This window comes from Athene cunicularia (genome assembly GCF_003259725.1).
Source record: "Athene cunicularia isolate RWA chromosome 12 unlocalized genomic scaffold, athCun1 chr12_part1, whole genome shotgun sequence".
In the NCBI taxonomy this organism is placed as follows: Eukaryota; Metazoa; Chordata; class Aves; order Strigiformes; family Strigidae; genus Athene; species Athene cunicularia.
In genome coordinates this window covers 6,962,466-6,987,058 of record NW_020799116.1, presented here as the reverse complement: position 1 = coordinate 6,987,058, position 24,593 = coordinate 6,962,466, and positions in this window count along the sequence as shown.

The following is a 24,593-nucleotide window of genomic DNA, read 5'->3' as shown; positions in this document are numbered from 1 at the left end:
ATTAAAAAAAAAAAAAAAAAAAAAAAAAGTAGATCTAATGTCACACAGAAAGTCTGTAGCAGGCCAAGGAGAGCTTCCAGAGGCCCACAGTTTCACCCCAACCTCAGCCTTCTCTCCCGGTTCCTGTAACCGTCAAAACTCCCTTTTCTGCCAAACTCTTTCACACAAATTATTTGACATGCAAAGGGCTGCAAGTATCCTCTATTATGTACAGAGGTGCTCAGAGTTTGCCATGTTGGCCGTATGAAGGCACAGCGTGAGACTCTTGCCAGGTCGGTGTGAGCACCACGTATTTGCTTTTGAATCTGCTTTGCAGAAACAAGGCAGCAGCAGCCTTAGGGTGTACATGCCCTGATGGTGCTGGGGATAACTGAGCTGCACCAGCCGGGCTCTGCGTCCCAGCCCTCTCTGGAGATCCTGTTTCACCTCTGCTGCCCATGAGGAGGCTGCCCTTATTCCTGCTCCAGTCTGACTCCTTACACCTCATACCCTCTCTCAACCGCATCAGCGGGTGCAATTTTTGTCCTCTTAGTGCTGCGTTAAGCTAACAGCCAGCCCTGATCGCTCCCGCTGATAAAAGCATTTGCTCTGGTGTTTTCCATGCATAATGCAACGTTTACACTCAGGTCCGTGCACTTTCAAAGGGTGGCTGTGCTGCTTTTATTTAAGAGCCCAATCAGAAGATAGGCCGTTTCGCTTTGAAAGGCATCGGGCGAACTTTGATCTCATTTCCCTGGCTGCCCTGCCCAGCGACTTTGGCCACATTAAGCAAAAACGAACCTACCTTGTCCAAACGAGAAGGCTAACGATCTCGCATCCAGAGGCTTTCAAGTTGAGCTGAGCCATTATGTACATCACCCCCTGAAATCAAATGTGGTCAAAGATTGCAGAAGGACCGTCGCCCGGCGGCGCCTGCCACATGAGCTTGTCCCTTGTACGGCGCTGCTTTACCCATGCAGACTTCCCCAGTCTACAAGTCACTGGTGACTCCAGTATGGCCACAGGGCTCACTTATCACTCACCACAATATAAAGTGAGGAAGCTGTGGAGTCTGCAAGGCCTGGATTAACAGCTGGGACCACAGCCCTGTTAAACAGCAGCTCAGGGTTGCCTGGGGAATTAAATCACTGCAGTAAGTTTTTCTCAACATCTTCCCATGGGTGTAGCTGAACATAACCCCCAGCCCCTACAGTGCCAGGTGAAAGATGCAGAAAGATGAAGCTCAAGGAGATTAAATGGGTGCATGAAGGCATCGGGGAAGCCTGCAGCACGGCCCACGTCACAGCTGACATCCCTCGGGATGCCAGCCTGCGCTTTGTGGGATGGGGTTATGGGATGGAAACCATGTGCGCCCCGTGCTCTGCAATAAACCACACTGGAAACCAAGGCCCATGAGCAGTTTATTGAACAAGGCAAGCTACAAGTATCTGCAGGAGCTAATAATAGTGCCTTCCTCTAACAATCTCATTAGCTTCTGGAGCAGTGAAATCATCTCTGGCATATTCCTCTTGATTGCTGTGGCTGTATCTAGTATTTCTATCAAGGCACTTCCAAAAGCTAATATTCACTGTGGTATTTCAATATGGGATTTACTCCCCACTCACTGCAAAATAGTCCTGGTTTGGCCCCGGGAAATAGAAACAATGGTGGCTATCGGCACTATTAAGTAGCTGAGGCTTTTTCTCCTCTGGCTGAGAAAATCTTTTACATCATTTCATCAGCTCTTTGCAAAAAGAAGCCCTTCCTCATTCCCTACGACAGAAGAGGCTGCGTGTACTGGGGCAGCCTCTCCATCCCAGGATAGCAGCCGTTCACCCTGGGCTCAGTGCAGTGCCCCAGCATCAAGTGGTGGCAAACCACAATGACTGCACTGTTGGTGGAAACAGGCTTTTAGCTTGACACTACCATGAATATATCCCTGCAAGCAACAGCCGGTGCTTTTGACTCCCTTGAGCCAAGGAAATCAGCCTCATGGTGGGGAACTGAACAGTGCTCTCATAAAAGAATAAGGCTTCAGCCCATGAGACCAAACTACTTCACAGTTGAAACATCAAGAGAAGAAGATGCCAACTCCACAAAACCACTCCTCAGCCTTTAGTATATTTTCTCAGTTCCTCTTCTGGTTTCTTTATCTGATATTGTATTTACATACCCAACTACAGTCGTCATGTCAAACAGCAGCGAGACCTGACATTTTCTTGGGAAGTGAGGATGTCGAAGGTGATTCAGCCAAGACCTCAGTGCCTCTTCTGAAGTTTCTGCATTTTATCCCTTGAAAATCATACAGTTTCCATAAACACATAAAATCCAGTAAAAGTATTTTTAGCAGTAACTTCTGCTTAGCACCAACGTCCTACGACCATCAACAGGTGGCAACAGCAGCTATCCGATACAGTCTTCATTACAAGTAGATAAAGGCATTGGTGCGCACACACACACACACACACACACACACAAAGGCTTGCCTGTTTAAAAGAAGGGTAATTTCTGCAAACTATTTTTTTTCTTGAAAATCAACCTGACTCTGTTACATCCTCACTGAATAGCAATAAAGCTTAAGGAAGGGACAGCAGTCCCTTCTCGTAGTGTTTACAGTCACTAATATCTAGAGGACACAGCAAGCCAGGAAAGATACTAAAGAAATGCATTCCTTGGGTAAAGTACATTTTCTCCACACTGCCTTCTCCCTTGAAGTCCAGGAATTTCGACACCTGAAGGCAATGCCTCAAGGCTGGTTCTGGGAAGAGCAACCACACATGTGTGTTTGACAGCATCAACACTTCTAAGGGCTGGACCAGGCTTTAGGAGCAACCTGACCAAAAAGTACCCCGGAGGATGACCTGGGAAGATGTGCCCCAGAGCTTGTCTTGGCTGTGAAAGAAACTTGAGCTCCATCTGCAGCCAAAACCGCTTGACTGGGAGGGAATGGAATGCAAAACTCCTTTTCACCCCACTCAGGATACTGCTGCAGACCGCAGGCCATGCACGCTGCTCATGGAAGCCACCCGCGTTGCTCAAGTTACGCCAAGATCAGGTACTTTGCAACATATGTCAGTACTGTAATTTCCTTCACCTGCAGCATGTTTCAGTGACATCAGCAGAAACTGTGGATGCTCCCCAGCCCCAAAATGGACCCTGTGGATGGAACCAACAGTTATCAGTGGAGCCTGCCATCGTCCCAGCCTCCCACCCTGTTTTCAGTAACGAGCTCTGTTCCTCCAGGGTTTTATTTTCACTAAGAATTCTTCATAACTTGTATTTATTTTCTCAGTGTCAGTTAGATGTCTGCCTTTCCGCCTGAACTATCTTTAGCTTCCAAAATATTTTGCATTTCAGGGAAGTATTTGAGCAACTTTTCTGAGAAGAAATAAGGCAGAGCGTCAGAGCGCAGACGCCGCAACCTCACACAGAGGCACCCTTGGTGGCTCAGGGATCACGCCTTCACCTTGGAAACTATCCCGTTTGCTGTTTTTTCTCATCTACATTGTGGAAATCCATGACCTGTCCTGAAATGGCTGCATGAGGCTGGTACCTGAGGCAAGATTAGGGGACTCGTGGAAATAGGAAGAATGGCAGCGCAGCACAGAGTGGGATGCACAGCCCAGCACGTGGCACAAGCATGCAGCCCAGCACAGCCCAGCATGGTCCAGCTCAGCACCTGCTGCGCTGGGGGACTGGGAGCAGTTTTTAATTAAAGAAGGATTCCCATCTAATGCCGAGGGAGGGAGTGTGAATAAAATTGAACCCTTGGAAAAACTGCAGGATTAGTTTTCTCTTTTTGTTGTCACTGAGAGAGTTGGTTGCCTGTAATACCCGCCATGGCTTGGTTCCGGCTTTCCTTCCCAAGCATTTCTATAAGAATCAGTGCTTGCACCATTAGCATGTAACTATTAGCATGTTAATCTTCCTTTTGCATATGCAAATAAGGGCTATTTCCCTTCTAGATTTTAGTTTTAGCACATAATAAAGGAAAGGAAAATAATAGGAAAACACTATGGGATATTTCGGAAATTGCTCTGCACACAGAGACGCAGGCTTGCCAGCTAGCATTAATGGCAGAAAGTCCCCTTTGAGGTAAGTGAGCCAGAGAGGTTTGGCAGTGTCGTTCTAGGATTGGGATGGTCCCCAGTCACTCTTCCATCCCATGAAGTCTGTCGCATTACAAAGCAGCTTTGGTGAATACAAATTAGCATGAATTAGGAGAAAAGCTGCCCATAAGCATCCCCCAGGATAGGGCTTAACCAGTGACCAGTCCTTCAGAGACCTCTACCACATTTGAGGATACCAGGTCTAGGGGACAGGACCAAATCTAGCCTTAAATCAACCATCACACCACGCACAGGTAGACCTGGCTCCCCCTGGGATCGTGCTGGTGCCCAGCTCCGAAGGCGCCATCCAAGGCGTACCTCCCTGCAGCGCCAGCACAGCTAGCAGGATCATTATTTTTGCATCAAGCTGTTAATCAAAGCTCCCGCTTGCTGTGTGGGGATGTGTAGTGGGCGGCAGAGCGGGCCAGTGGAGCTTGTCATTGTTAATGAGATTATGCTCCCCTAATCTCACAGCAAATCGGATTTTCATGCTGTACGCATTTATCGCAGGCTGAGAGCGAGGAGGGAGGCGAGAGGGAGCGCAGACCCAGCCTCTCCAGTTCAGTTCAACGAGCAGGAGCTCTGCAGCAGAGGGGATCCGTTTCACATCTTTTAGCATTTATTTGTAGATGACTTCCGAAACCAGAGAGGAGGGGGCTAGTAGATTTGCCCGGGACCCCCAGGACAGGGAGTGAGTGTCACTGTGAGGGACTAGGAGAGGAAACCTAACTGCAGGCGTGTACCTCTGGCAGGGCAGGCCGCGGCTCTTGGCATGCCGGTCCGGCGTGAACAGCTGTGCTCTTTTCCACAGGGTTATGCAACTGTTTTGTTCCCAAATAATATAACCAGTGTTATGTTTAAATTCATCCCAAATCTTGTTTATCTTGCTTTAGTTTCACAGAGAAGTCATGTGTGAAATTTCACCGGGGTCTGATGGTTCGCTGGCCACAGCTGTGGTGCTCGCTGCCTCCCGCGCGTCCTTCGAGGTGGGTTGGGGGCTCTCCCAGTCCTCCAGCCCCACGCTGGGAAGCAGGTTTGCTCCTGTTTGGGGACATGGCCTCTCAGGTGATCACAGCTTGTACTGTCTGGATAAAGGCTGCATTCCCACAGCAGCTCCCCCATGACAAACCCCTGTCTCCTGAGCTGTGTCGACACAGAGTGAGGAGATAAGACATGGTGTGGTGGGGAGGATCTCTCCAACAAGTCCTGGCAAGAAGACCCAGTGCCCAAGCTTCAGAGCATCACTCAACCTAGAGGAGACCTTTAGTCTGCTGGTAAGCCCCAAAGTAACAAATAAGTCTACCACTGGCTGATATGACAAAGCAGCTACATTTCTTTTGATACACTCATCGGAAATACGGTAAAATGCCAAGGTCCAGCTTTGGGTGAAAAAAAGAGGGTTCATGTAACCTCTCCGTGCTCTTGCTGCAGCCAAAACCATGGTGCTGGTAAATGCAAGGACAAAGCCAGTGTCTGAGGCATCGCTGGAGGGTGCGAGCAGCATCCCTGCATGCGCTGGGCGGTAACTGCATGGGCAAGTCACATGTTTTTGCAACTGCGTTTTAAGAGACTAAGCCCAACTGTTCAGCTACATATTTAGGACAAAGTTGCAATAACCAGAGAGGCTTTTGAACTTGGGAACAATAGGAGCTATTTTCAATGGGTGAATAATGTTGAAAATCTGTCCCTTAACGTCAGCTCGCAGAATCATCATTTTTCCCAGTAAATAATATAAAAGTTTAATTTTTTCTCAATGGATTTCAATGCAACATTTACTTTGAGACCGTTTATTCCTCATCCAAGAATAGCAGGGAAACAAGCTGAAAAAGAACAAGATGATCTTTATCATTTCAAATAGAGCGATTCCAATATTTCTTTTAACCATCTTGCTGTAGTTCTGAGTGTTTATATATATCCCATAAAAACAACTTTAGGAAATCACGTATTTTCATGTTTCACATCACATTCCTTTGACGAGGAGAAAGAAAGCTGAAACATACAGGTATTGCTACTGTTGGTGTAAAAAGAGTAAAAAAGAAACCGTTTTCCATTCAAAAATGAAGCACGTTCAAAATACTGCACTTCAGGAAGGTGTACTGACGTTTAAAAGAAAAGAAAGATTATTTACTCGGATTCTTTTTCATAGTAACAGTTTCTAAATGTTCATCAATGTCTTAAATTCTGAATTGCATAATGTTTTGACACTACTGAAAAAACTTTCTAAAGAGGCATATTTCAGAAATGCAACTTGGAATGAAAACTAATTTTGAAATACTGGCATCTCTCCAATTTCAAAGTAGGTCTCTTCATTACTCGGTACAAGTATCTCTTCTTAATTAAAAGAATACATAGAAGCATTTCTCATAGCCTGGCAGCAGTGTACTGGGCAAGTAATTAATCCTGTATTTTCTTTTTGGCAGCATCGCACTTTCCTGCGACACTACTGGTGCAGTAGTTTATCCCTGTATGAACTAGGAGCAGGCTACGCTAAAATAAGTTTCTGATTCAGATATATTACACAGACTGAGATTTTATAGCCATGGAAGCAGATGTGCACAACAATTAAAAAATAGCAGTTTGTCTAATCCTGTGTTTCATGAACATGGGTCTGTTATTATTACAATTCAGAGCTTCTCTCCTTTTCATGTCAGACTTCGGTGCTTGCAGTATTTGCTTTTTTGCTTCTCATACACATTTAAACATCTGTTTTCCATTACTGACCCTCTGAAACATGACTTGCCACTGTAGCGCAGGCAAAAGCATTGAGGATGGCCATGAAAACCCTGCTTTTGTTTAGAGCAGATTTACCAGATAAGATTATTTAAGCTGATATAAACCAAAACAATCTCAGGGTCACCGTTGTTGGCGTTCTGGCCCACTTCTCTTTATTAGATAGTTTTGGCCAAGGGGCTTTGACTGATCTTGTCGCTGTTGATTGTAACCTCCTGCCCTGTGATGATTTCATCTTCCTCTCGACACCATTCTTCTGTGATTAGAAATGATCCCCTGACAACAAGTCTGAAACCAAGAGGTGGACGGGGTTTACAGATCCAATGAAATGAGTGGTCAGCACACAACGTGCTGTGACACATCTATTTCTATGCCGTCATCCTCTGACACCAACTTGGTAGGTACAACAGAAGGGTCTTCAGGCCACGGCGTGACACTGTGCATCCCCTTCACCTTACTGGTGAAAAGAGGTTATTGCCAATATAAAAGCTAGGAGGAGGAGGTGGCAGCAAGGAAACCAGCAATGTCCTTTGGTGATCACTGCGCGCTGAAGAGCTTGGAAATGTTAAGTTAAAGTAAAAGGTGAGGATGGTGATGTCAGCTCCGCTGCAATGTTCATCCTTTTAGGTGATAAGCAAAGTGGAGCTGGAGCAAACTGTATTTTCCCCACTGTGACAACAGCAGCTGCTTCCCCAAGCTCAGCTCCTGGGTGACTGCTGTCCTTGAAAACCACCTGCTCTCCTGGACCGGGGCTCACAGCACATCTGACTTATCCAGGGACGAAGCAATTTCCTGCCAGATTTCCACTGCCATAAGAGAAGGTTATAAATGACACCCAAATAGTTGCTCCTCTCCACTAATTAACACCGTAGATCTACACAGGCCTATTTTGGGCCAGCGGTTTCCCATGCTTTGTAGTCCAAACGCTCCCCCTGCCTATTCTAGCACTTGCTTCCCCTCTGAGAGGATGGGGGCAGAGCCCAGCGAGCAGTTTCCACCTCCCCTCTCAAGGCACTGAGACACTGGCAAGCAGAGATAAGGTCCCTTTAGTTTAAGCTTGAACAGAGCTGAGTGAATGTGGCTGACTTTTACCATGAGTTCAAGAACATGGAAATTTTTAATGCATGTTTTGATATGTCCTGGGGTAATCTATGACCTTTTGAGTCCTTTTTTTATCCAAAGCAAGCTTCGGAACATAATCCTGGAAGATTTTTTGGAATCGTGACATTCAGTGATTCTACAGATATCCCAAGTGATCCTCTGAGAGGAGTGAAAATATCTTCAGACTACCTCCCATCTACCAAGGGATGAAAGTGAACAATAAATGCAGAGGGCTTATTGCATGGGAAGTTATCAGAGCAATCAGTTTGTATGTCTATATTGTGTGTCCAAGTCCCAGAGAAATTCCTTACATATTTCTATAACTTTTAAATAATGCCTGATCCTTGGAAAACAAAATGTTTCACAGGCTTTCATAGGCTTTTCACGGCATTTGAGGGGTAAGACGTTCAGCTCTTTCTCAGAGTTGCACAGTTTGTCTGAATTTGCCCATTTTACCAGCATTTACCCAGGGCATCCCAAGGCACAGCTGACTGGGCACATCAGAGACAGCTGCCCCTGCATGACGTTGTTCCCATGGCCAAAGCCACGGGGGAAAGCACCATCCGTATTGTGCCCTTCACCCAGAGCAGAGCAAGCTGCCTCACGGAGAGATGGCACTTGTGTTGGAGACAGCCACGCCTGAGGAGATTTTGCTCAGGGACACCAGGGCAACAAATCGTACTTTAAAAGCCGAGTTGCTGACTGTGCGTGCAGAGCACGATGAACTTCTCATTACTGTCTCGTTGTAAAAGTCGAGAATTATTTTCCCTCCCAAGCTATGATCTGTCTAAACTTCCTGCAACATTTACCATGGAGCAGAGAGAGCGCCTCCAAATAGAGCATCACTCAGCCTAGAGGTTGAGTCCATCGCCCATTGATTGCCCATTTCTAACATGGGCAACCCTTGCTCCCCTGCACCAGGAACAGTTTCTTTCACTACTAAACGGGTAAGCACTATGTTGTGACTGCGTCTAACCCTACCAACAGCCAAGAGAAGATTACTCAGGCTTCTCTAATGTCAAGTGCCCATCTAACATGCACCATTTTAAATACACCCTCTTCAAAAGCTCTGCAAACACCAGCCAAGCAGAACACAGCTGAAAACTCCCTGTCTCACAGAGATCAGACAGAAATGCAGATCTATGTGTAGGTAGAGCTCAGCACCTTTCTCATTGATCATGGTTTCTGGAGTGTTTAAAGGATTAAGATGAATTTATCCTAGATACCTTCTAGCTATTAGTTTGGGTTAGATGAAACTTTGTTTAGCTGCTCCCTTCATCATTACTAAGGAAAGTTCATAGATATTTTGATACAAAGAAGAGCAGGAGAGTGCAACAATTTTTTAAAAATACATAATTAAGACATATAAATGTAGTAACATCTGTCAGAAGATATTGTCTTAGGGAAAGGCAATATTTGTGTGTTTGTTTGCTTCAAAATCACTTTGTTTAGCCGCCAAGAGGCCATTATTGAGGAACTTCCTTTCCAAGCATCATGTATATGCTATCAGCCGTCAGTCTTTCCTACTCCAGGTGAGCTTTTTGCATGTGATTTCCAAACAGAACGACTGTTTGGACCCCTCTGTCCAACTCGTTCTCTTTCCTGTAATAAAAACCACATGGTCTTGATTCTGGAAAAGACAGCAGCATGTGTGAAAGCCCATCCTTGTTCATCAAAGCACTTAAGCTTATGCTTAAAGCTAAGAAAATACTTAAGTGCTTTCATAAAAAGGGAAGATCCACCAAATTTGGGACCAAAGAGATGCTACAGTTAATTGATTTCCTTTGAGAACAGCCTGTATTTTCCCCAAAGGGCTAATACTGTAGTTATTCTATTCAACTCAAAAGCTGTTCCAAAGCTGCAGCAAGTTTGATAGGGTTGGCATTTCTTAGAAGCTATTTATTCACCCATGACCAAAGTATTAAGACTCGCTCTCTGCAGTAAATATGCACAAGTGGACACACACTGGGAAATTCTTTGTCTTGTCTCCTGTTCTGCTGCTGAAGGAAGACACATGGTTTCAATGATGTCTTTGTTATCTGATCAAGTATCCAGTCCAATTTGCAATTTTAATGAAAATCAGACACCTGCACTGCAACTGATCTCCACTCCCAGGATTAACAACAAGGAAGAGAAGCATTCCCCCTTATCGGAAGAACTGAAGCCACCAGTATTGTGTTACCAAAGCCCAGGCTGTGATTTCAGATGTTACCCAGAAGAAAGGAACCCTTTATCCCTCTTTGGACAGTGATCTCCTCAGACGGAGAACCAAACAGAAATGACTAGCTAGTGGTAACGTTAGCTTGAATGCAGAAGCACAAGCTGGGGAGCTCTGGCTGCACATCTCTGCAAGCCTCAGAGACAGGCTGTGCTCTCTGACTCCGAGGCAGCACAAGTATTGCGTTGACCACAGAGCCAGCTCTCTTATACACGTCATTTATCAAGAGTATGGTCAGGACATGCACTCTTTGGTGTTGATTCGAGTTTTTTTCCTCTTTTTAAAGCTATACAGGATCATTTTTAATCTGGTCTGTCTTGGACACAGCCTGAAGATGTCACACCCTATAGCACTGAGCAAAACCCCAAAAAGAAATCAGGAGTGGATGTGGAAATGGGACAAGTACCCTGGCTGCAATGCCACCCAGGAGAGGTCCCTCAGCACATCCCCGTGCCACAGCTGAGGCTGTGCGTTGCCTGGGAGGGAGCATGGCCAGGTGCCACACGTGAGGCATTCAAACATCAGGGGCAAAAGACCAGCACAACAGAGGTCTGGCACCTGTTTGCAAAGCCACAGCTCCAATTAAAATGGGAGAAAGATACGGCGTGAGCAAAAAATGGGAAATCATTTAATAGACTGTATCACAGGGAGTTTCTCCAAGATGCAAAGAAACCCACTTCCTCAGTGGTTTAGCCAATGTTTACTGAAGTACTTTCCAAAATGTTTCCTGATTTCTTCTGTTGCCTGAAGCCCATTTCTTTCCATCAGCCGGGTTGGTGTTTGTTGGTGATTTTCATGTAGGGGGAGAAAGATAAGAGAAGGAAAGGAGGAAACAAAAATACTAGTGAACATCTCCAATGAGTGGATAAACTTCAAAGACTACACCAAATCAAGAACTAATAAAATTGGCAATTTCTCACACAGCCTCTGGTTTTTGAAAGAACTCTGTTTCAATGGAAACGCCCCCCCTCAGCTGAGGAGATGCTCAGGTAACTCTGACCAGACCAGGAAAGTTTCAGGTGCCAGAGCTCTTGGGATCTTCCTTGTCCTGAGAAGAAAGTCTCACCTATTACATAGTTTGTCTTCTTGTTGTAGCATGAGCTCCCTCTTTTGCCCTTTGGAAGGTAAATCAGGCAGCTCCAAAGAAAGGGCTTGTCAAATAGTTTCAAGCCGTGCCGCTCTGCCTGTCCTACAGCAAGGCAAACAATTTGGAGACCCCAGGTCAGCGAAGCATCACATGTATTGCTGAATTGAGGTCTTTATGTACATGGGCTTATGTTCCAGAGAGAGGCAATGATGCTTTTTATAGCAGGACTATTTTCTATTCAACTCTGACTCAGGCTCTGCTTTCCTATTAAGGATTTTTCACCCCATTTTGCAAAGGAAATTGTATTATTTTGAAACTACTTTTAGCCACCCCAGCCACACAAAATGTTCTTGGAAACATTGTGCACTTGAACCTACCACTCATGAAATAACAGAGGGAGCTTTCTGCCCCAGCTGTTTCTCTTTCTGTGGGGTTTAGGGAGAGCCTCTTCACCGTATGGCCAGTGCATCGTGTCCCGGTGTAACACCCAAAGCCTGTTGTGTTGGTGCTGCTGCTGAGGGCATGCACACTCATTTCTAACGTGATTCAGGGCTCATGTAAGTTGATGGAAAACGTTTCTGTTGATTCCAGGAGAGCTGGACACTCTCATAATATCCCTGCATGGCACTGGACATATCTTTGCAAGTGCTGCAGCAGTTGCAACGTGAAGCAGATCCTTAAGGGCGTGTTTGATACGTCCACCCGTTCATCCAAACTACATCCACAGCGCTTCTCTCTCCCATCATTAATCTTCCAGCCTCCTAGAAAGACCAAGTCTGAAACAGTTGAAAAACGACCACAACAATTTCTTAAAAGCCACGTTCACGTTCATGCTAAGTCTCAGATCTCTCCTCCAGGTCCCACTGTCCCTGTGCGTTTCATTGGGGAGCATTTGGAGAAGCAGAGTCACAAATGCGAGACATTACCAGGCAACCAAGAGACGATGTTTGCAAAAGCACCTGCAGGTGGGGTTACGTGACTCAATGCTGAAAACTGGATATTTGGGTTGTGTGCTAAATCTCAGTGCTGTGATTACCCCAGTGGGCATGTCTACACTGCACCACAGCCCTACCAGGGGTCCTGCAAGCAGTGCAGCTGCGTTAGCTATTTATCCAGCCAGGAGCCGTTCTGGTGCAGTTACACCTCCTAATCCTTGGGGCTTGATTTTTGAGAGCTTCCAGGAGGATCTGTGCCCATGATGTGGTGCAGAGGTACCTACTTCAGTCACCTGTGCCTAAATGATACCAATGCTCATAGTTCACACAGTAATAAAGGAGTTTGAGAAAAGTTATGTGCAGAAACGTTTATCAGCTAGCATGGAGAGGATGTCTCAGGGTTGAACACAGCTCCTGTGACTATCCCTCTCCTTCTGGGAAGGGCCAAAGCAGCAGCGAGCCCATCCGAGCGCTGTGCATGTGTCCTGGGCATCATCCCTGCCCCCTGCTCACTTGTGACTGGATGTGCTCAGTGTGTCCCTGCGGGCATGGCAGGGCCATCTGGGCATCTTCTCTCTACCAGAGCCTCTAGGGACCATCACAGTCCAAAACCCAATCAACAACAGCTCTGCCTTCATCCAGCGTTTTTAGCAGTTCTGGTAGAACAGTCAGGGTGGGGGGTGGAATTTAAAGCTTTGTTTTTATCTTCCTCTCTCTTTACTTTTTTTTTTTTTTTTTTTTTTTTTTTTTTTTCTTTTTTTTTCTGAGGAGGCAAACATCTGTGGAGCCCTTTAAGATAACCATAGCAATGACATGAGGACAGTTGGCAGGCACGCTCTGTGCTCCTCAGCTGCGCGCCGTGATTCACTGGTCCAGCGCTCAGGGCTGTGGCCAAGCGGCCCAACAAGGAGGGATCTCTTCACATCGAGACCTTGCCCTGGGGTCAGAGATAGAGCACACGAGAACTTTTATTGGAGCAGAATGGGGGGAATGTGGATATCAGGGGATTTTCAATGGAAATCACAGGTGTTTCTTCCCTGCCTCCTCCCTGTGAGAGGCCCCTCTATGTTCTGTTACAATTTGTTTTTCTGGCAACCAGCATGCTCTATTTTTCTTGCCTGTGTTTTTATGAGTTATGTTTGGTTTCTGCTAAAACAACAGAAAACAGCACAGGGCTGGGTTTTTTTGAGTGGGTTGTTGGGTTTTTTTCTTTTCCTTTTAGGAACTATGCAAAGGGTCATTTGGAAGCCCTGATTCCAGTAAAACTTTTCAGAAGGATTGATGGAGGTTTCAGATCAGCTGAAGGTCACAGGTCAAATGGTTTAGCCCCCCAGGCGGGTGAGAAGATGAGATTAGCAGCCATGCAGCCACAGCTAAACCGTGAAAGAGGACGCAGGGCTCCACAGGATACACATGGCAGCGCGTGGAAAACGAACTTTTAGCAGTGGACTTGCAAACCACTGTTTAAAAACATCTCACTGAAAAGCCACTCTTGCACCCCACTTCAGAAGAGAAAGTGAACTGCAGCTAGCCAGAAGTGAGGACACGGAAAGAAGCAGACACTTGTTCGCACAAGGATAAATATCTCATTTTCTAAGAGGAAGAGATTTTTTCATTTTGGTGGGGGACTAATTTTTTAAAAAATATCTGATATTGTGTTTAAAAGCAGAATCAATTGCTATTCAGCGCAGGCCTGAGCCAAAGACCAAGCAGGGAGTAAGAGCAGGTGTTTAATAAATCTTTAGAGGCGTTGCTTTAAAAGGTATGTAGTGAAGTATCGGTACTGGTAAAATGCATTATCCACACACTTCCATCTAACCAGTGAAAGGTTTAGCTGTGTTTCAGAGAAAAAAAAATTAGTGGCATATGGTCTGCATAAAGTGTAAGCATGACTTGTTCTTTCAGCTGGTCTTGGCAAAGGGAGGTCATGAAATCATCTTTCAGAAACCCCAGCCGGACCAAGGCAGAGCCTCCCTGCCAACTGATAACCACCACTGTCATCATCATGCCGTGCATCTTCCCAGGAACAAAAATTTGCCGTTATGACTACAGAAGCATCTTGCTTTTTCCCAAAAAATACAGGGATGGAGATAAAAATATCTCAACAGGTATTATTCCCTGAGAAATGCATGCAAGACCTCCGCATCTTCTCACAGTTCAGATTGTTCCCCCACTCATCGCGTTCAGGGGGAGAGGACTTCAGGCTCTCCCAGCAGGGCTCAGGACCTGGCTCGTGTTGCAGGTGTTCAATATTCACAGGAGCAACTGCTACCAACTGTGTGTCACCAGCCTGTGAGCCCTGCAGAGACGGGAGGTAATGAGCACCCCTAATTTTCATGAGTAACTTTACCTGTGAGACAGCTTTCAGGGGGAGGAGGACAGTGGAAAGTCTGGAAACAGAATATGGAAAGGAAAAATTCAAGGTCTCCATGTTATATGAGATCATTAAGGTGAACTGCATTCCTCTGTAAGCAAAACCAACAGTGCATGTTTGCATGAACAAGCATCCTTTCTCTGCCTTTACAAAGAGTTTGCAAAGGATTAATAGACTGGCTACTTCAGATCATGCAGAACGGACAAACCCTATTCCTGCGGTCCCCAAGATGGAAGAAAATATGTTAGACACCTGCCCAGCTGAGAAATGTGTTTACATGATGACCACAGCATTTACATAGCTGCGAGGTATGGCATAGAATTGGTTCCTCAAAGGAAGAAAAAGAGTCTGGGCTGCTTTTTTTTTTTTTTTTCTCTATACAAAAAGTGATTTATTTAAAGCCAAAAGGTGTGAAGGATTATCTTTTGAACCTGCCAAACTGGCCGCAGTCATCCCAAAGAGCGTATTTTATTATTATTATTATTTTGCATTATATTATTTTTTAAAGAATGAAAGAATCTTTGGAAGCAGAGAGATGAAAACTGGCTTTCCCTTGACATATTTATTCCTCAGATTAAGCATGTGAAATTGTATGCTATACACACACCGCTGTAGATAACAGAGGTGTTAGCTGTAGGACACTGCAACATCCGGGATGTAATTTATATCTCTCCCCACGTCTTCACTCTCAGACATATGTGGTTCATCATATTCTTTGCCATTGCTGGCCTTGGGCAGGCCTCCAGCATTTCAGAGGTCACTGGGTTCTGGCGTGGCTGATTTGTCAATAGCTACTTTTGCCGTGTGTACCCAGGTATTATTCAGCTTTGTACCATGAAGACAAGCTGGTACATGCTGGTTCTGTTCCATGCATTTATTTTCTGGTGTTTTGACCTCATCTATGAAACACGTCCAACCAACACTTCTAGAAGCTGCTGTGAGGCTGTAGAGATGAGGACAGGGATAGGATAGGATAGGATAGGATAGGATAGGATAGGATAGGATAGGATAGGATAGGATAGGATAGGATAGGATAGGATAGGATAGGATAGGATAGGATAGGATAGGATAGGATAGGATAGGATAGGATAGGATAGGATAGGATAGGATGGATAGGATAGGAGCTCGTGTTGGGGAATGCCAGTTAGAGCAAGATGAATTTGACATTTCTATTAAGCTTGATGTTTTCAAATGTAATACACAGCAGACACATCACACCTCTGTCTCTAAAACATAGAGCATGAAAGTCAATCGCAGCTTTGGCATACCTGTTTTGAATCCTACTGAACATAATATTGGGCTAACTCAGGAAGGTCCTTATTTTTCCCTTGTTTTACTTTTAAAGATCTCAATTTTATGCCAAGGGAAAATCTGCCCTTTTCTCATGCCAGACAAGTCTGAGAAAAACTAAAGCAGCACAACCCATCGGGTAAGGGTTGAAGCCCAACCCTGCTGCCTGCATGGCAGCACGACTCTGAGAGACCATCTTAGGATGCCAGTGATGCTCCACCAAGCCCAACCTGCAACCATGAAAATGTTTACTCCACGAAGGCCTCCAAGGACTGAGTCCAGTCCCTTGCTGACAGACGTTTTACAGGCCCAGTTTTCAGAGGACGGCTATTCAAAGCTTCCTGAAAACCAAGACCTTTAGAAGTTTCTGTAGCTGGACACCCAATAGCTAAGGCATCCGAAATCCCTAGCTATTTCTGAACATCTTGGCACACAGTGCTGAGCATAGGAAATGGGTGAGATTAACGACTTCAGCTCACACATCAAGCAGGATATGAAGGGCTACATGTGCTATGTGCATAATATGTCCCTTCTGCCAGTGTCAATCAAGTTTTAAATCACAAAAAAGACATTGTACCCACTTGGAGAGCAAATATTTCACTTCTCCAGATCAAAACATAAGGGATATTTCTTCTTTCTCCCTCTCCTCCTGTCATTGTATGAGCTGGAGAATACAGTTATCTAATATGAAAAATAAAATTGAATAAACCAGAAAGTTTGCAAGCTAAAAATTCAGAGGGAACTGCTTCCTCTCAAAGAACTTTTTATGTTTCTGTTGCCTGAGAGAAGATTGAGGTTTTCCAAAGGTGTATTCAAGGATCTCGCACAAACATGCTCTGCTGCACTAGACATTTCTTATCAGCCTCGGACTGCGAAAGCTGTGATAGGAAATGTGCCATTCATTCACAGGGCTGCTGGTGGGGATCTGAGGCATATCTTGAGCATGTTATCACACGCTTTGTATTGTCTACTCCATCCTGAGAAAGAAACACTCTAATCAGGCTGACATTTTCTCCTTCTGGAAATCACCAGCTCGTTTCTCTGCCTTTTGCCTTGAGTTGATTAAACACCTTCCTGTTGAAACAGTAACTAGACAACCACAACAGCAGCAAAAATAAAAGACTTTGAAACTCGGTATCAGCTTCCCAGATTCCTGTTCTCTTTCATGTGAGAACAGAGTTATTTTGGATGTATGAGCAAGGAATAGGTGGGGAAGGATTGGAAGAAGAGATTTGCTGCTCGATCTTAAAACTATCCCGTACCTATGTACAATTGGCTTAAATCTGACTTGATTCCTTTGGGTTTGGACAGTGATCCCACGCATGACCGCCAGGAAAGGATCCCCTCTGCAGAAGATCTGCTGCTGCTGCTGAGCTCAGGGAGGCTTCTGTGAGCAAAGTCATACATGAAACATCGAGGGGGAAAAAAAATTGAAATCTGATACCACCCAAAAATTCTAGGAAGTTTACAGTTCAGTAATTGAAAACAAGATAAGTTTTCTGATTTTTTTTTTTTTTTTCCAGCAGAACCTTTTTCCATTTTTCTATGGGAAAGTATTTTCCTTCGCACCAGCCACACTACCCATTTAGATCTGGTCATTCTGATACATTCCAACTTTCCAAGTACTTTTAACTGTATTTCCTGAGCATTGAATACTTTTTCTGTGTCCTTTTACATTAGCTGAAGTGTAAAAGGATATTTTCTAATAAGAAGGAGGACTCAATCATTAAAAATGTACACACACAAGCCACTAGGGCGGTATACATGTAAGAGTAACTTTTATCTAATCATATTGATATCAGCTTAGTGTGACATTGCCTCCCAGAAAGGGAAAAAAATTACACTAATGTTAACATTGCATTAAGATAAAGGGCTTTTTAAAATGTAATTGTATTCATTCAATTAGCTTCTAGCACTTATGCTTCTAGACTGCCCTCTTCTACAATTGTCCTTTCCTTAAAGGCAGTTTTTAACTTTTCACCTCACTAAAATCTAGTGGAGGAAAACCAAAACTACTCATCTTTTTATCTAAACTGGTAAGCATCTAGATCTTGGGTTGCTTCTGGGAACATCCAAGAGGAAAGAATGCTGTTCTTAACATCCTCTCTCTATGGGAAATTAAATGTTCTGTGGATAAATATTCCCTGTATTACAATGGTTATCAGCAGAAATAAAAGAAATAATACAGCGCAGAAGTTATTTTAATTTCAGAAAACCCACAGAGAAATTCTGACTACACAAGGAGCATCCTTAAAATTCTCTTGCTTCCATCTACATTAATGAGTTCGGCACTTTCTCTCCTTCCTGGAGAAGCTGAAGGATGCTGCGTTAGCCTTCTCTCAGCTGCAACTCTTTGACAAAGGGCCCTTAGTACAGTGTGTCGCATGGACCTTAAGAGCTTGCAAGGCAGTAATATGCAGAAAGAAGACTGGGTGAGAGAAAACCTCCAAAGAAAATGAAAAGACAAGACAGTCCCAGCAGTCTTCCCCAGACATCATTCAGCATAATGAGGACATTCAAGTGGCCTGGTAAGGAGAAATCCCAAACCCAGACTCCCAGATCCTCCCAGACTTCATCTCAGCTGCGGTTTGGATCTCTTCTTTGTTCAGTGCTCATGTTTCTTAAACCCTTATTCTTGCCAGTTTAAAGTTTTCACCATGGCTTAGATAACACTCACTCTCATATTCTTTAAATGACAATTTGAGATGAGCATATTTAGCTTGGGCATTGTCATATATGAAATATATTCAAAAGAACAGTCAAAACGGCTCATTACTCCACCGGCCTTCAGATACTGTTGAAAAATAGCAAATAACAAAGTGAAATTTTCTTGGTTAAAAACTTATTAGCAGGCACTTTAAATCCTTACAAAATCCACCTTTTATATTACCTTGGCTGAAACTACTCAACAAATTCCGCTCAGATTTGCTGAAAATAGTTCACTAAGCTTTGCCTAGAAGGACACTTAGCTGGATGCCGAGCAGGAAGACAGAGCTGATGGATACACACATACGTACACGTAGACATCCAGAGAAGATTTAAGACCCATCTTCTGCTGCAGCTGTTTTCATAATTTAGACCCAATGTTCTCACTCGCTGCACGTAGTTGTATCAGTCAGATTTAAAGGCATGAGGAGGACCTAAATAATGGTTCAAGCCTAAGCCCTCCTCATCCATCTTAGTCATTTTACAGGCTTATAGCAGGAGTTTATCCTTAGAAGCGTACGTACAAGTCTTTCCTCGGTCAAACCAGAGCTTTAATTTATTGCAATTCAGCCACTTTGGCCAAGATGACAATGTGATGACAGCAAACCTGTAGCATCAGTCTTTCTGAAAGCACCATGAAGATAACTTCTTTCATGTTTCATGAAATTCAAAGCCTCCAAAGAGCACAGCGCAGTAGCATTTTAAAAAGAGGATGAAAGTTTAGTCCAGTGAGAATGACACAACCCCATGAACTCATGGGACTTTGTTATCTGCATAGTTCCTACCGTAATCTGCTTGTCCTCAGGCCTCCCATGGTAACGAGTTGCATAGCATATTTTGCCTATAGTGTCAGCAAACCTGCTCTTGAAAAGCAAACATGCAATGGCATACTCTTTACTGTTACTAACAGTTTTTCCAAAATTCCCACCAAAGCCTGTGGGATATTCATGACAGTTCTCCTCATAGAAAAAATAAAGGGTAAAAATTTAGCACGTCCTGTGACCATTCCTAAGCAGATTTTGCATTAGTTCTCACATTCTTAAGCAGAATAGACACCCACTTTATAGTGAATCACTTAGCAAATTATCTAGTGTTTCTGAAGTTTTTACCCCACATGGGTGATGAATTCCCTCTCAGAGCAGAGGCTGTAGGTGAGGAGGTAACTGCTGTGCAGAAGTCTAAACTTGCTAGCAAGAAATCTCACAGTAAAAGGATCCCTTTGATCCAATGCTCAAGATCAATCCCTAATATTACTGGTAAGCTTAGATATAGTTTGAGAGGGACAAAACAAACAATACCACAACAAGGGGTGGAGAACCACATAGAAGAAGAGAGCCTTAGGGATAAGAGTGCAACTATCTTTGGTCTGATCCATTTCCATTTAAAATTGCTGGGTTTTTCTGGGAAATCCTGACCCTTCAGACATCAGTATAAAAATGAACGACTCCTTTCATTTTTATACGCATTTCTCTCCTCTTGATCCTTTTGCATAAACCATGACATCTTCTCCTTTTACAGTACCATACAAGTGTGATCTTTAGTGGGTTTTTAATTTTGTTTTTCTATTTGTCCCCATTAGAAACAGTTTTAATATGTCCACAGACCTTTGGAAATATATTGAGTATAATTCAGGTTTAATTGCCAGTGATTAGGGATGAGTCATTGCTAGAGAGTTTGCTCTGGGGCAGCCACCCAGTTTTCTCTGTCGAGACTTATACGATGTGGCTGTAGGTGAGCACGTACATTGGAAATCAAGCCCTGACTCAAACAGGAGAAGCCAGTGTAAGAGGCTGGGTCCCATTTATTTTTTGGATCACATATAACAAAAGGTTGCATTATTGCTGCATATCCCAATTACTTCTGCAGTTGCTCTAGGTACTGTTGGCCACTAAGTCAATATGTCCAAGACACGGACAGGATATATCGACTCACTGCAGCATCTCCTCTTCCTTCTGTGAAAGGAGGTTTTGTTCAAATGCCAAAGTTTACGTGGCTGGATTTCCAAAAGCACTTACTATTTCAATAACTTTGTTCCTACTGATACCCCAATGAGCTGCTGGAACACCAACCTGCAGGTCTAGCAAACCGAACAGGAGGTGATTTCTCAGGCAAGAGCTTGCTTTTAATGTAGCAAAATTCACAGATTCTGTGAAATGCGGGAGAGTGTGCATTCTTGGACCCTGAAGGCAGCTTCTCCATCCCCATCCCAGATCCAGCTCTCCTCCGTTTTTCACTGACTGCAGAGGGAGTGGAGGGGACTGAACCCCTAATTTAACGTACTAGCGTTAGCTGACTGTGTCTTCACAGGGAATGGTCTTGCAAGACGTGTATACCATGCTGCCAAGAAAAATCCTCATCAAGGACAGTATCACATCCTGCTGTTTTTACAGCTGTTTATTTTTTTCTTCCTAAAATGGAAGCAAACCTTTTCAGACAAACTCATCCCTGGTGTAAGTACACTGAAGCCAAGTTCAGTATCAATAAATCAGTGCCTTCATCAGGAAAGCAATTGCATGGTTGTTTTTATCTACTATTATCTGTAAGTTTAATTGGAGTACAAAAAGTAAGTAAATTTTTAATGACAGCTGCATTCCCCATCCCTGCCTGTTGTATGACCTTCAGATATTGAAAACAAATGAATAATTGAAAACAAAGCTTCGATCACACAACTTTTAGGTGTTTTTGAAGCTCGCCTAAGAGACCTCAAAAGAGTCCTTGCTTCTACCAGAAAGCAAGTACTTCAATCGGTTCTGATTTTAACCACTTCTCCTTTAAAAGTAATTAAAATCTATTTTTGTACTTCTCTAATATGGAAAATAATCTGTATAGAAACTAAATGCTCCTGGTTTTCATGTGGCTTAAGTCAAATTACTGCAGGTTTGCACTGTGCTAAGAATCCACTATCTTTATGTTGGGGGACTTCAGCTTTGATTCTCATAAAATCAGTCCAAATTTCATATAGAAACACTGAATTTTCTTGCAGAAAGAGGAGAAATTTATTTTTCCATAAATAAATTAAACGGAGAGGGTTAGAGGTTCAGAACCAGCCCCTGGACCATCTCAGTTGATACTCTCTGTGTTTCTCTCCGGGAGCAAAGCAGCAGCAGGAGCTGTGGGGCCACCCAGGGAGAATCCCCCAGATGTGGTGACAGTCAGGAGACACCACACCCATTCCTGATCCCTGCATGTGAAAACCAGACTAACACTCAACTCAGAGCAACGCATCAGTGCAAAAGGCTTGAAGTTTTGGGGTAAAATCCAGCAGAAAATGTCAAGTTTGCCTCCAGTGACCTCTTCAAGCGACAAGGGGACAAGGCAGAGCATCAGCCCGGCAGCCCAGTGCCAAGACCTGTCCTCCATCACATGTCAAACCATCGCCCCTGGCAAAGTGATGCCTTGCCTCATCATAATTTATCTGCCCAAACCCTTTTTGTTCAGGGATACAGGGTAGAGGAGCAACAGCTCTGCCCATGAGCATCCTTGCAGGAAAAGTGACACCTATATAAAAACCTTCCTTCGCTTTTCGCTTTGGCTCTGCATCTCACCCCAGCACAGAGGGTGGCTGGTGCTGAACCAGCCCGGCACCCGGCTGCTCCCCAACTGCTGTCCAAGAGGCTGTGGCACATTTTCCAGTGACAGGGCTGAGTCAGTGCGAAATGCTGCACATTGCAGCCAGGCCCGAGGCACTCACCAGTGTTTTAGAAGAAGCCCTTGAGATTTCCTTAGCTGGAAGAAAAAACATTCTCCGAATTCCCTGCTTGGGCTTTTGCTTTGTCTTAAAGGAAAATAGCAGGGGGCAGGGAGGGAGGGCTTGCCTGTCTGTGCTGCTGTGTGAGAAGACTCACTCCTGGCATTGCAAATAACGACCTGTGCATGAAGCAAAGAGTCACAGGGAAACGCTACCTTCAGCGAAACCTGGACCTGCGCGTGGTGACAGACCACCAAGCAGGAGAAGAGGCCGCTGACAGCAGCACGTACATGTGCGTTATTACAAGTGCAGTTGCTTGTTGCAGATAAACCCTCATCGTCAGTTGACATCTGTACGCTCGACTCGGTGCTCACAGGTCTCCCTGGAGCATCGCCCTGTCTGGGCTCATGGTCATTCAGCTCAGAAGGCCTTCCTGTTTCGGGAGTTTTCTTGGTTTTAAAAGCCTCCTAGAAAGACTGTAACACATCCCGCAGATCAAATCTTTCCCACTGCTGCACAACTGAAAGTTGCCCTGGGTAAAAATCCAACTGCAAAGGCCCTTCTGGGAAAGCCAACGTTTTGGTTTTGTTTTCTGTCTTTTAACTGCAAGACTTTAGAGGGAAGCAGTGTGCACAGTAATGTGAAATGTTTAATTTACATATATTCCATTTTACATTTGCTATCAGGTAAAAATTCAGCATCAGGGAGGAAATCATTCTTCAGGGCAAAACAATTGGTGACTGTTCATTTCCCAGTGTGGCAGAAGACACTTCTAATACATTATTTGTAGCAGACTGGTGCACTTTTAGTAAAAGTGATAGTCATATAATTGTGTGTTCCCACTTTAAGGGAGCAAATGCAAATTCACAATTGAATTAATCATTATCCTTGGCAAAGCAGTATGGGTTTTGGCTGGGAAAAGAATGAAACAGTTATGGGCTTTTTTCTTTAAAATTTGGTAGATTCTAAACTGAATATTAAGTGAAGTAAACAACTGGTATTCCAGTTATTAGAATGCAAAATATTTTCTTTTTTACTTAACCTGGAGCTCTTTATGAAAGACAATGATCTTTGTATAATTAGCTAACTCAAACAGCAGTTATCCAGAAAGGAAAATGCCACGTGTAGGATGTGAGTGATCAACAGCTTTTGAAACGAATAGATGAGCATTATATCCCTAACACATTTTTTGCAAACCTTAGAGTAAAACAATATTCATATGCCTTGACCCCAGTGTGAGTGAGGCATCCAGCCCAGATTTCTGCCCTTAACCCAGTTTTCATTTTAAATGTGCAGTTTACCTTTAAGAAATTAATCTTTTAAATATGAATTGGTTTTCTCAGATGCCTGGCTATCATAAAAGGCTCCAGACACTGCTGGGAATGAGATTACAATGAATATTGGCATTTGTCATGATTTGTCTACCTCTTTGCCAGTTTATTCTATGTTTCAACCCTGAATAATCTAGGCCATGCATATTAAGCACCTGTGGCTTGTACATTCGCAGGCACACTGGGAAGAAGGAGGACAAGTTTTATTTTAGAAGTGCCCAGTTACACACCCAGCCTGTGTCTATGGGAGTGGTTGTTTCCATCTGTTCAGTGGGAAATGACTCTCTCCTTTGTCAGATTTTTGAGGAAACTTGGAATTCCTGATTTTGAGCACAGTCGGCCAAAACGCATCCTCCCAGTTTTGAGATTACAGCCTCGTTTGGATAAAGGGTTGCAAAATTAAAGTTCTGCAATTACAAGGTCTGGTGATGGGCAGCCGGCAGCACTGCTCTGTGCCCAGCAGGATTTGCAGCCTGATTGGCACAGAAGCTCCCAGAGCAACCCTGCTCAGCACCCCTGCCCTTGGGGGATGCTACACATATCCCCACCACCAGCCGGAGCCCAAGTGGCACCCAGCACCTCAGTCTGACACAATGCCACAACCTCTGGGTCAGGAAGGCTCTGAGCTACAGCTGGCTGAAGGCTGGTGAGGCAGAAATTGGGGACTCCTCCATGCTCACCCCATCCCCATGCTCCCCCTGCATCCCCAAGGTGGACCCCAGCCCACCGGGGCACCAACCGGCACAACCCATCGCTGCCACCAGCTGCACCCGCTGCGTTCAGAAAAAAAACAGAAAAGGGCAAGTCGAAGCAGACTCAGCCTTTTGCCTTCAGTAAGAGTTTCTCAGGCCTTGTTGACAAAGATAACATTTGGTTTTTTGGAAAGCAGATGTGTAAACCCTACCAAACACTCCTCCTCCTGGCCCGCCTGCTGGCCCTCGTGTGAGTTTGGGCGGTCTTGTTTGTACACATTTGGTCTGCTACGCGTTCACTGTGATTTCTCTTGATTGAATAAAGCATTAATAAGATAATCAAAACAAATACC